The sequence below is a fragment of the Macaca mulatta genome, chromosome 1 (assembly GCF_049350105.2).
Source record: "Macaca mulatta isolate MMU2019108-1 chromosome 1, T2T-MMU8v2.0, whole genome shotgun sequence".
NCBI classification, from domain to species: domain Eukaryota; kingdom Metazoa; phylum Chordata; class Mammalia; order Primates; family Cercopithecidae; genus Macaca; species Macaca mulatta.
This window is the reverse complement of record NC_133406.1, coordinates 11135500-11147182: the sequence shown is the minus strand read 5'-3', so window position 1 is coordinate 11147182 and position 11683 is coordinate 11135500. Positions and strand designations below refer to the sequence as shown.

Here is an 11683-nt window from a genome sequence, read left to right as displayed (position 1 = left end):
TGAATCTTCCCACTATTTTGCCACATAGGTGGGTGGGTGTGCTCTTTCAGCTGTTTTTGAGTAGCTCGTCTGGTTGCCGGGGACTTGGCTATGGTTCTCTGTGTCAAGTTATTTGTAGCTAGTACATTATGCAGAAGGTAAAACAGTTTATCTTTGCTTTTTAGTGCTTAATTTAGTTCTTTCATCTTTCCCTTACGGTACTGTATCTATTGCGCCAAGGCATACATTTCTATCGCCTACACTTTTGTCTAAGGTAAGTGGTTTGATTGAGATGATTTAATAATATTTTTAGCGAGGTTTGGGGCTAGAATTGGCTCCATGTGATCAGGTCGTGATGAAATCTTCCAGGTTTAAGCCGGATGCTTTAGGTTAAGCTACACTTTGATTTGTCAAAGCGCACTTTCCAGTATGCTTACCATGTTACTTTGACTTATTTCCTCTGAATGTGCATGGAGAGTTTTAGCTATAATAATTTTTAGAACAACATTAGAGGACGGCGATGTGCGGTGTGTGCGTGCTTCATGGCCTTATTCAACCAAGCACTCTGCTCTTGGTTTACTGCTAAAATCTCCTTGAGCCCTTAGATTTCATAAGGGTTGTCATAAGATTTTCTAGGTATAGAAAATGTAGCCCATTTCTTGCCACCTCATGGGCTACACCTTGACCTAATGTTTTTATGCATGTACTTGTGCTTACTTTATTACCTTTTTAGGGTTTACTGAAGATTGCGGTGTATAGGCTGGCGGCAAGAGGTGGTGAGGTATATATGGGTTTATCGATTATAGAACGGGCTCCTCTAGAGGGATATAAAGCACCGCCAAGTCCTTTGAGTTTTAAGCTGTTGCCTGTAGTATTCTGGCAAATGGTTTCATTAGTTTAATTATTAGAGCTTAGGGCTAAGCATAGTGGGGTATCTAATCCCAGTTTGGGTCTTAGCTATTGTGTCTTGAGGATATTAAAGGCACTTTCGTAGTATATTTTATTTCAGCTGGAATTTTTCACGACTTACATGGAGTATAGCTTTATTGAAGGCAAACCTTAAACACTCTTTACACTGAGTTCTATTAGCTTGGGCTAATCATATGGCTGCGGTGGCTGGCACAAAATTGACCAACCCTAAATATCAGTGTAGCTTAAACTTTCGTTTATTGCCAACGATTTATCACTGCTGTTTCCCGTGGGGGTGTGGTTGAGTAAAGCATTTTGAGCTGCATTTGTATGTGTTTGAAACTTGTTCCTTTTGATCCGGATGATCTAGAGGGTATTTTCACTGACGTGGGGATGCTTTCATGTGTAATCTTACTGAGAGTTAATAGAAAGGCCAGGAACAAACCTATTTGTTTATGCGGTTATTCAACCAATCCAGACATTTTCAGTGTCTTGCTTTAAAATAATTAAGCTACATTAACTGTACACACACACACACACACACACACACACACACACACACACAGAGACACACATTTCAGTGTAGGCTTAAAATATGAGAAAGAAACAGGTAAATGTAAATGATTGTTTATAGTTCTGGGAATTCAGGGCTTTAAAATCGAATTGGCAAAGGTTTGATTAAGAGAGTTATTCCTAATTAGAATATAATTGATTTAGGATATAATATATTGGGTAGCGCTTTCAGAGGGGTATGTTCAAGTCATTATATTAGTATTATGGTGGAAGTTTAGTTACTATATTTACTATATAAAATGGGAGTTTAGTAGAAGGGGTTTAAGATTTTTAGGAAAATTTACATAAATCGAGGGATAGCTGTTGGGGTATTTATAGTTAAAATATAATTTTTGAGCTCTGACGGGTTGCATTTTAGTCTCTTTTTTGGGGGGTTTGGCAAGAGTGTATTTGTCTAGGTAAAAAGCAAAGTTAGAGATTGGGGTGGGGGGGGCTTGCGGATTTAATTGGAAGAAGTTCCCGAAAGTAAGCGTACGTGCGGGAGCGTACGTGCGGGAGCGTACGTGCGGGAGCGTACGTGCGGGAGCGTACGTGCGGGAGCGTACGTGCGGGAGCGTACGTGCGGGAGCGTACGTGCGGGAGCGTACGTGCGGGAGCGTACGTGCGGGAGCGTACGTGCGGGAGCGTACGTGCGGGAGCGTACGTGCGGGAGCGTACTGCGCGGTGCATATTGATTAATTGTTGTGTCCTTCAAGCATGAATTAATTAACACCTTATGGTTGTTATGTGGGTTCGGAATATTCAATATAAGCTCAGCCTCTACAATTGATTTGGTAGGAATCAAATCGTCTACAGAGGATTCAGAGGGGACCAGGCCTTCCGCGATGGTGAGTGATAACATCCCCCAAAGTTAAAAATACCAAATGCCTGGCAGTGCTCCTGTACTGATTTATAGGGTGATACTTACTAGTCCATGGAGATGGCTTATTTAAGGGGAATGTGTGGGCGATTTTAGTTTTATGGCCCTGAGGTAAGAACCAGATGCCAGGTATAGTTTCAGTATAGTCACCCCCAAGTTTTATGGGCTCAGAGCGAGGCGGGTAGCACTCCCCAGCAGGATACTGATTTCACGGAGGTTGGTAGATTAAGAGACCAAAATTTGGTAGGGGATATCCATGTTGACGAGGGATTTATTGAATGAAATGCACTATGTCCAGTGAACGAACGTATGCACTATGTAATGTTAAGGATTTTTAGTATGGGTCAATATTCGTGTGGTGTAACTTTGTATTGTACAGTCAATGGTTATAATGTGGAATAGTTAATGAAATAATTTCTACTACGGGCTTGTATGCACGTGGACTAGGTTTGTAATGTAGGTTAATTTATGAATGTACTATGTACAAGTAAGTAATTATAGTAATTATAGTACTGTATATTATTCATGGGGACTAGCAGTAATACACGAAGTACATAAGAGCACTCATGTATTAGTGCTAATTGATTAATACGGGCACAGTAGTTAAAGTATGTGCTGAGTAAAGTTCAGGGAGTGGTTTAATTAGAATTTCAGCTTTGGGTGTTGACGGTGAAGTGGGAATGCTTTTTCCCTGAGTTGTCCTGGGGAGGGGAGTTCTCCATTTCTGGTTTACAACACCAGAGTATTGTATTATACTACGAGGGCATTTTCATTTAAGTGGTGAGTGGTATAACTGAGAATGGGAGAGAAGTATATAATAGATGCTGCCTGCCCAATAGTAATAAAAGGGTATTATTCGACTGGCTCTCCTGCGATTCGTGTGAGTGTGAGTAGCCACTAGGATTCAGAATAGGCACTGACTGAATGGCTGGAATATTATGCTTTATTGTTTAGATGTGTGAAGCATGGGAATAACTGCTAGAATGAGAATGGAAAATATGAGTTCTAATACGCCTCCTAATTTGTTGGGGATGGATTGTAAGATTGCATATGCAAACAAAAAATTTCATTCTGGCTTAATGTGGAGTGGGGTAATGAGGGGGTTGGCTAAAGTGTAATTATCTGGGTCACTCAGGAGATCAGGTGAAAATAGTATTAGAGTTGTTAGGAGGAGGAGGAGAAAAATTAAACCTAGAATGTCTTTGGTTGTGTAGTAGGGGATGAAGAGTGATTTTGTCGGGGTCTGATGAAATCCCTAAAGGGCCGTTGGATCCTGTTTCATGTAAAAATAAAAGATGAATAGTGGCTAGAGCCGTAGTGATGAAGGGTAAGATGAAATGGAAGGGGAAAAATCGTGTGAGGGTGCCTTTTTCAATTGAGAATCCACCTCAGATTCATTGTACAAGGTCAGTTCCAATATTTGGGATGGCTGATAATAGATTTGCAATTACTATAGCACCTCAGAATGATATTTAGCCTCATGGGAGTATGTAGCCTATGAATGCTGTTGCTATAGTGGTAAGAAGGAGTATAATGCCAGTATTTCAGGTTTCTAAAAATAGGAATGCCCCGTAGTATAGGCCTCAGCCAATATATAAGAAAAAGCAGATGAAAAATATTGAGGCGCCGCTAACATGAAAATAGAGGACCATTCAGCCATAATTTACATCTCGGCTGATATGAGTAACTGAGGAGAAAGCGGCTAGGGTAACTGACGTAGAGTGTATGGCCAGGAATAACCCTGTGATAATCTGGAGAATAAGGCAGGCAACAATAAGTGAGCCAAAATTTCATCTTGTAGAGATGTTAGATGGCGTAGGAAGATCAATAAATGAGTAGTTAATAATTTTTATTAGTGGGTGTGTTTTGTGGGTATTGGTCTTTGGTGTTTTTATAGTTGAAAACAACAATGATTTTTCGTATCATTAGTCATGGTTATAATTCATGCAGGAATAATAGCATATGCTTTATTTTTATTGAGTATTCTCTTGGTTATAGGGTTTGTAGGTTTTTCTTCAAAACCTTCTCCTATTTATGGAGGCTTAGGTTTAATTGTTAGTGGTGCCGTGGGTTGTGGTTTTGTGTTGAATTTTTGTGGGACTTTCATAGGATTAATAGTCTTTTTGATTTATTTGGGTGGTGTAATGGTTGTTTTTGGTTATACTGCGGCCATAGCTATTGAGGAATACCCTGAAACATGGGGATCAAGTATTGACATTTCAGGGGCTTTATGATTAGGATTATTAATGGAGTTGATGTTGGTTTGGTAAATAGTTGAATACGATGGGGTTGTGATCACAATTAATTGTAACAGCTCAGGGAGTTGATTAATTTTTGAGGGGGAGGGGAAGGGTTGTTGCATGAGGATCCTGTGGGTGTGGCTGCCTTGTATAGTTATGGGTGTTGATTAGTGGTAGTTGCTAGTTGATCATTATTTGTTAGCATTTATGTCGCAATTGAAATTACTCGGGGTAATAGATTGAACAATTAACAACAGGGTTAGAGGGATGGAATTAAAACGGAGAGAAAGTAGAGTTTAATTAGGCCTTTTTGAGTAGATATGGTAATGGAAGTTGAAACTTGTGTTTGTGAAATGGACTTTGGCTTTTGGGTATGGACTTTTCTAGTCAAATTAAGTCTAGTAGAAGTAAAGCCAGATTTTGGTTTGTGAATAGGCTTGAGTGGGGGATCCAACGGTGAATTGTGAGTGAATAAAATCCTAGTGTATTAGAGAAGTTGAATGTAATGGGAAACTTAGTTTAAGATTATTAGTTATGAGATTAAGCTCTATTGCTAGGAAGAGGCCTAGGGTGGTCACACCTAGGGCTGTGAACTTTAGGTGAAGTGGTATGGTTATTTGGGGGGATGAAACAGGAATAATACTGTTGGTGATGAGGAATCCAGCGAAGATGCTATATTAGGCGCTTAGTTGGGTTAATTAGGAATAGATTATTTTTGTTAATAATAGTGAGAGTTATGAAGCGAGGCTGTCCTATTAGAGTGAAGAATACGGATACTATAGACAGCTGTTAAGGAGTTGGCAGTAAGAGTAATAGAAAGGGCTCAGGCGTTGGTATATGAGGTATTTGCGGTTTCGATAATAAGGTCTTCAGGGTACAAGCCTGTGAGGAAGGGCATACCAGTAAGTGCAAGGCTACCAATAATAAAGGAGAAAGAAGTAAAAGGTAGAGTCTTGAATAGTCCTCCTATTTTTCAGATGTCTTGTTCTTCATTGAGGTTATGGATGATGGACCCTGAACATATAAATAATATAGCTTTAAAAAAGGTGTGGGTGCAGATGTGAAAGAATGCTAGGTGCAGCTGATTAATGCCAATTCTGACTATCATAAGGCCCAATTGGCTTGAGGTGGAGAATGCTACGATTTTTTAAATATCATTTTGCGTTAGAGCGCAGATTGCTGTAAATAAGGTGGTAGTAGCCCCTAGACATAACGTGAAGGTCTGGATTAATAGGTTATTTTCTATTAAAGGGTAGAAACAGATAAGTAGGAAAACACCTGCTACAACTACAGCGTTGGAGTGGAGCAGGGCTGGGACTGGGGCTGGGCCTTCTATGGAGGATGGGAGTCAGAGATGGAGGCTGAATTGAGCTGACTTTCCTGCGGCTGCTAAGAGAAGGCTAATTATTGGAAGGGGGTCGGGGGTGGAATTTAGAATAAATGCTTGTTGAAGCTCTCATGTATTGGGGGTTAAGAGAAATCACACTATAGCTAAAATAAAGCCAAAATCCCTGATGCGGTTGTACAGAACTGCTTGGAGGGCTGCTGTATTAGCATCTGCTGGGCCGTACCATCAGCCAGTTAGTAAGAAAGACATGATTCCTATGCCTTCTCATCCAACAAAACGTTGAAAGAGGTTGTTGGCGGTAACCAGAATTAATATTGTGATGAGGAAAATAAGTAAATATTTAAACAATGGATTAATGTTAGGGTCTGAGTTTATGTATCATATTGAGGATTCTACAATAGATCAGATAATGAATAGTGCTGCTGGGATAAATATTGTGGAAAAGTGGTCTAGTTTGAAGATTAGTGAGAGTTTAATAATTTAAATAGTTATTCAATGTCAGTTTGAGATAATGACTTGGTCTATACATATAAACATTATTGTGGGGATGAGGCTAATGATGAAGGCAGATGCGAAAGATATTTTTACGTAATTTGGGTATGAACCTTTTTTGCAGGGATTAATTAAGGTAATAATGATTGGTAGGCGTAAGGGGATTAGGGTTACTATAGTAGTGAAAATACACATATTTGTCACTTTTATTTGGAGTTGCACCAATGTTTTTGGCTCCTAAGACCAACGGATGACTCTAATTCTTTAAAAGTTGAGAAAGTCATGTTGTTAGGCATGGGGGCATGAGTCAGCAGTTCTTACATCCTTTCTTGGTTGATAAGAAGTTGTACGCTTCTATTATCAGATCCACAATCTAATGTTTGTGCTCAGTATCATACCATATTGTCTGGGAGAATATGGTACGTGAAATGCTATCCTTACCTGTAAGGATCCAGGTTAAAAAAATTATACATTAAATAGTGAGTGGCCTGATATAGTATACATTTTAGTGTCTTATTGCAGTTCACAATATATATTATTTGTAAATACACTCTTCACAATATAAATATTTTCTGATAAGAAAGGACATGAAAGTCAGGGAAGACTTTGTGAAGGATGTAGATCTTGAGTCAAACAGATATATAATGATATTCACAAGAAACAGACCATTTTAAAGGACATGGACTTAGACCTCTCAAATTAATTCCCAAAGTAAACCCTTAAGCCTGTAATTTCAAGCCCTTCCAATTGATAACCACATTTTTTATTTGTGGCTTACGTTAATGAGTTAGTGGAATTAATACTACATTTTTATATAGTTGGTTCTGGACATCATTATGTCTGGTTTATTAAAGTTGTCAACTTTTGAAAGCCAAAGCAGAAACTTTTTATTGTGTCCTAAAATTATGGATGCTTTGCCAGGCCTGAATAACGGTTCCAATGCAAATTGTCTCTTCTGATAATCTCTTCTCATTGAGATTTCTTAGAAGGCAAAAGATTGTACTAGAGCTGCAGTTTAAGCCATTCACATTTCACCTGCTTCAATTCCTTCGCCTTTAATTCCAAATCATTTTATTTCCTGCAGCCAAAACGAGTCTTTGAACTTTGCAGTCTTTAATCAGGAGATTCATTATTCCAGCAACATGCCTAGGTTTATGATTAAAATAAGTCAGGCTGCACACTTTTCATTTTTCCTGTAAGAACCCAGCAGCAGGCAGTAAAGAATCTGTCAAAGATTTGCTTCTTTTAACAAGTGTGGAAGCCAGTCACTTCAAGCCCTGAAGCTGTTAGAGGAATTCTAGGCTTAATGAGTTTATGCATCAAACTTTTTTTTTTTTTAAAGTACGGAAGGATTCTAGGCAAACTTTGGAATCCTAGTGTTCTAATGGCTTCTCTCCCTAGTTCAGTAGCTTTCAATTTTTAAAATTTGTGTCCATGTTACCTTGTGACCCAAGGGGACACATGCACAAATAACTGAAAGTAGAGTTTCATAATCTAACACCTGCATTCACTTCATGGGATATACTTGATATTTTTTGTATTCTTTTCTCTTGTAATAGGTTCATTTTAAAAATGAAACTGATTTCACCATATATTAAAGGGTTGTGGCTTGCAACCTGAAAATGCTGATCTGTAGGAACCCACAAGGTCCCTTCCAGGCTTCATAGTGTTAGAAGAACATTGAATCATTGTGCCTGGCAGGAGAAACATCAGTCAGAAGTTGAGATTTACCACTAGTTGGCAGCAAAGGAGTATCATAGCTTCCAGCCACAAAGGTAGGGATTTGGACAGGGCGTTAGGAAGAAGAGGCAAGGTAGGCATGTTGTTTGGTCCAAAGTCTCAAACCTTTGGCGGTGCTACAGATTTTAGCTCTCCAAAGGTCAAGAAGAACTCCCCTGGAAGATACCTGCTTCAGATCATGCCATGCAACATATCATTAGGCTTTTTAAAAAGTTGTACTTCCTAAATCAGCTGACTTTTGTAACTTATTGCTAAGGGGGAGAACGCACATAACAAAATAGTGAATATAATGTGATAACGTTTTGTGGAAAATAAATATATAGGCAAAGAAATGTGCATGTATATGGATGATACATTTTTTTCTATTTTTTCTGTTCTAATGAGAAAAATATTATTAAAACTAGATATTTACATATTACTCTAACTCAATAAGCTAGGTCTAAGCTCTAAGCACTGTGTGACATTCTATGGGGAATACAAAAAGAGGTCTCCATTGTCCAGATGGCGCTACTTCTCTGTCTTCAATAAGATTCTAATGAAAAGAAGAACTAAGTTCCAGTACTGGTTTGGAATCTAGTCAGCTGTGAAGTGTTTAATATGTGGGCTCACCCAACCCCTGACCTTGGTGATGGATGGTTAGAGGTTGATTCTTTCCTATCCAGTCCCCTCGTGGTCATCAGCAGAAAGGCTGTACAGTCTTTCCAGGGAAAACCCAGAGCTTTCCAGGGTTGGGCATTTTATCTGTAATCATAAACTTAGGTAAAACAGTGGCACATGTGGAGTCAAATCTTGAACTTTGCCTCGTTCTCCCTTTGTAATACCAATGAATTTAATGGCTCACACAGGATTTATGAGTTCGGAGTATCAGGTCTGTGTACAACGGGCTCAAATCACTGATCTTTCACTTTTGCTTACTTTAGTGTTAGAATCTGGGAAAGTTGTGCAGTGGAACCACTCACTTCAAAATATCAAAGCGTCTGACAAGTTATTATAATCCAAAAGCCGAGCTTAGCTGAATCTTAACAGAGCAAATCTACTTTGCCCTCTGGTTTTTACATACACCCTCTTATAACATTAGCTTCAGATGATTGGCATGGCAAGCAGCTACTAATATATTCTTGCCAAGTTACTGTCTATTTAGGGAATCTTTAACACAGCTTTATGACACAAAACAAGTTAATGCCTCTGTTAAAGCCATTAGATGGGACTCGACAGTGTCTATCCAGGGAATCTTTCAGGCTACTCTGTTGATGTAATGCGCCCATATTGGTTCCTTGGGTGTAGTTAGGGTTTATAATGCCAGTTTGTATATAGGAATCACATACCATGCTAATCCATGTGAGAAGAGTGACGACAGGTACTGATGTATCCCAGGAACTTTGCTGAGTGTAAGTAGTCGATGCTTGACCAAAATGCACTTTAGGAAAGTGGCGATGTGTGAAACTGAAATGCTTTATACCTTTTGCCAGGCTGTCTTATGACAACAGGAGTGTTTGGATCTCTCAGCCCTGTGTTCCTGTGGTGCTGCACGTCTCCATGTGCCTGTTATTCCTCTTCTTGTGTTTGTGCTGACAACTGCTTCTTCAGTAGTCTGAGGGCTCAGAAAAGGGTACTGCAAAATGGATGCCTCAGCAGCAGCCTCAGAAACAAAAGTTTCTCTCTGAATTTCTCCTAACCTCCTGTCTCTGGTCCCTTGTGCTGCCCTGGGGCCAGCCATAGAAACTAGACTCTTTCCCCCACATGGGTCAGAGAAACCAGAACACCTTTTACCCAAAGCCAGCCATAAAACTGACAAAATGCTACTCCAACTTTCCTCTTGCCTTTCTGTGTAAAAAAGAAAAAATGGCCATAAGGAAATTGTGTGACCTACCACCTTGTTTGACTGTAGGTCATCAGACCTCCCTCTCCATCCGGAGAGGACCCTGCCCCATACCCAGAAGGAGAGATTACACAGAGGCCAAGAAGAACAGAGACACACAGGACTTGCTGGGTTCTCCACTCATTCTATTGCTAATAATAACAATGCTGAAGCATTTATACCCTTTGTACATTTAAATATTTATATATTATACCCCCTTTTAAATTTACATATTATACCTTTTGAAATTTATATATTATGTCCTTTTTGTCCAAGCATATTTCAACACAGCTGTCTGTACTTTGTTGCACCTAAGCATAAAAATGGACAGTTTCCCTTGTATCACTGGGTCTTCATTCTGAAGGCTCCCATTTCACATAAAACTATGATTAAATACATTTGCATTGTCTTTTCTCCCATTATTCTGCCTTTTGTGGATTGATTTTTCCACGAAACTTCTGAGGGTAAAGAGGAAGTTTTTCATTGGCCCCTAGGATGGCAATGGCCTTCACACATTTACTGCAGTTCCTGCGAGCATGCCTTGCATTGCCTTGAACATACTTCAGGAAACTGCTATTTCCCCTTGTCCTCTGCGTGAGGCCCTTCTCTGGAGAGGACTTCTGAGCTGAGTTGTGTCCTCTTGGCAGTGCCCACTGGCAGGCTTCTTGTCTGCCATGTATGATATTGTTGCTGCTTCTATTTATACTTAAATATATGTTAATTTATTTACCTTTTCACCTTTGGGTGTTTATAGCAAAAATACACTTAATAAAATCATAAAGCATGAATCAGAATGTAAATGTTATCACCAGAGAAATATGTTATGGTAGGAATTTAAAACTACAAGGATTACTTACTTTCTTTTGCAAGAATCTCTAATCTTTTTTATTCTGAATCTCTTTAGTATCTATCGCTATAGAGGTTCTATATAAAAGAAGCTCTCATAGGTATAGAGGTTCTTGCCCTGCAAATGCACAAATGGACATACATAGCAATTGTTGCCTACAATTTCAGGGGCTTCTTGGGCTGTCTGAGTCTCAGCGTTTATCAGTAGATATCTGTGAGACCCAAGCTAAGATTGTTGTTTAAGACTTTCTTTTACTTATAGGATCTTAGCTGAGATAAGAAGGAGTTTTGTCACTTGGAGTACATGCCTCATCAGGAACATTCCTTAGGACAAAGAGTTACTGGTCCTAAAGAGGATAGAACTTTCATGCTACAGAATATATTCAGTGACCCAAACCCAGATGCAAAGCAAGTATCTTTCTTTGAACAAATACTTAAGTATGGCCTCTGATGAGTAACTTGCTGAATTGAGGCACTGGTGCTTTACTTTTGAACCATGATAGGGGGTGATGGAGGACTATAAATAGTTGAGTACTTACAGAATATTGTGGCCTTTCTTCTTTCTATCCCTTAATACACAGCAAGTCCAGCCTTTGCCTCCTCCATGATTACTGATTTCCCTAAAGATGTTTTAATTTCATATCCTTCAAAATATAACATTTTAAGATAAGGTTAAGAGAAAAGCCTTTCTTTGGTGGAAGAAAGAGAAACTCTCATTTCCTGTTCTCTCCTTGATCCCTTTTACACATTGTAAAGCAGAGGATACAGTAAGAAGTGTTGAGATAGTGGAAAGATCAGGGACTTGAATGAAAGAATTTGGTTTCCCTCTTATTTTATTA

The 11683-nt window shown here is 39.1% G+C and overlaps 1 non-coding gene across 1 annotated transcript; it reads right to left on the bottom strand.

Annotated features, from left to right (window-relative positions):
• Nucleotides 1-383: 383 nt before the first annotated feature.
• Nucleotides 384-1338, bottom strand: LOC144338781 (18S ribosomal RNA). Its single transcript, XR_013413162.1, has one exon. It is a non-coding gene; the product is annotated as an 18S ribosomal RNA (ribosomal RNA).
• Nucleotides 1339-11683: the final 10345 nt, after the last annotated feature.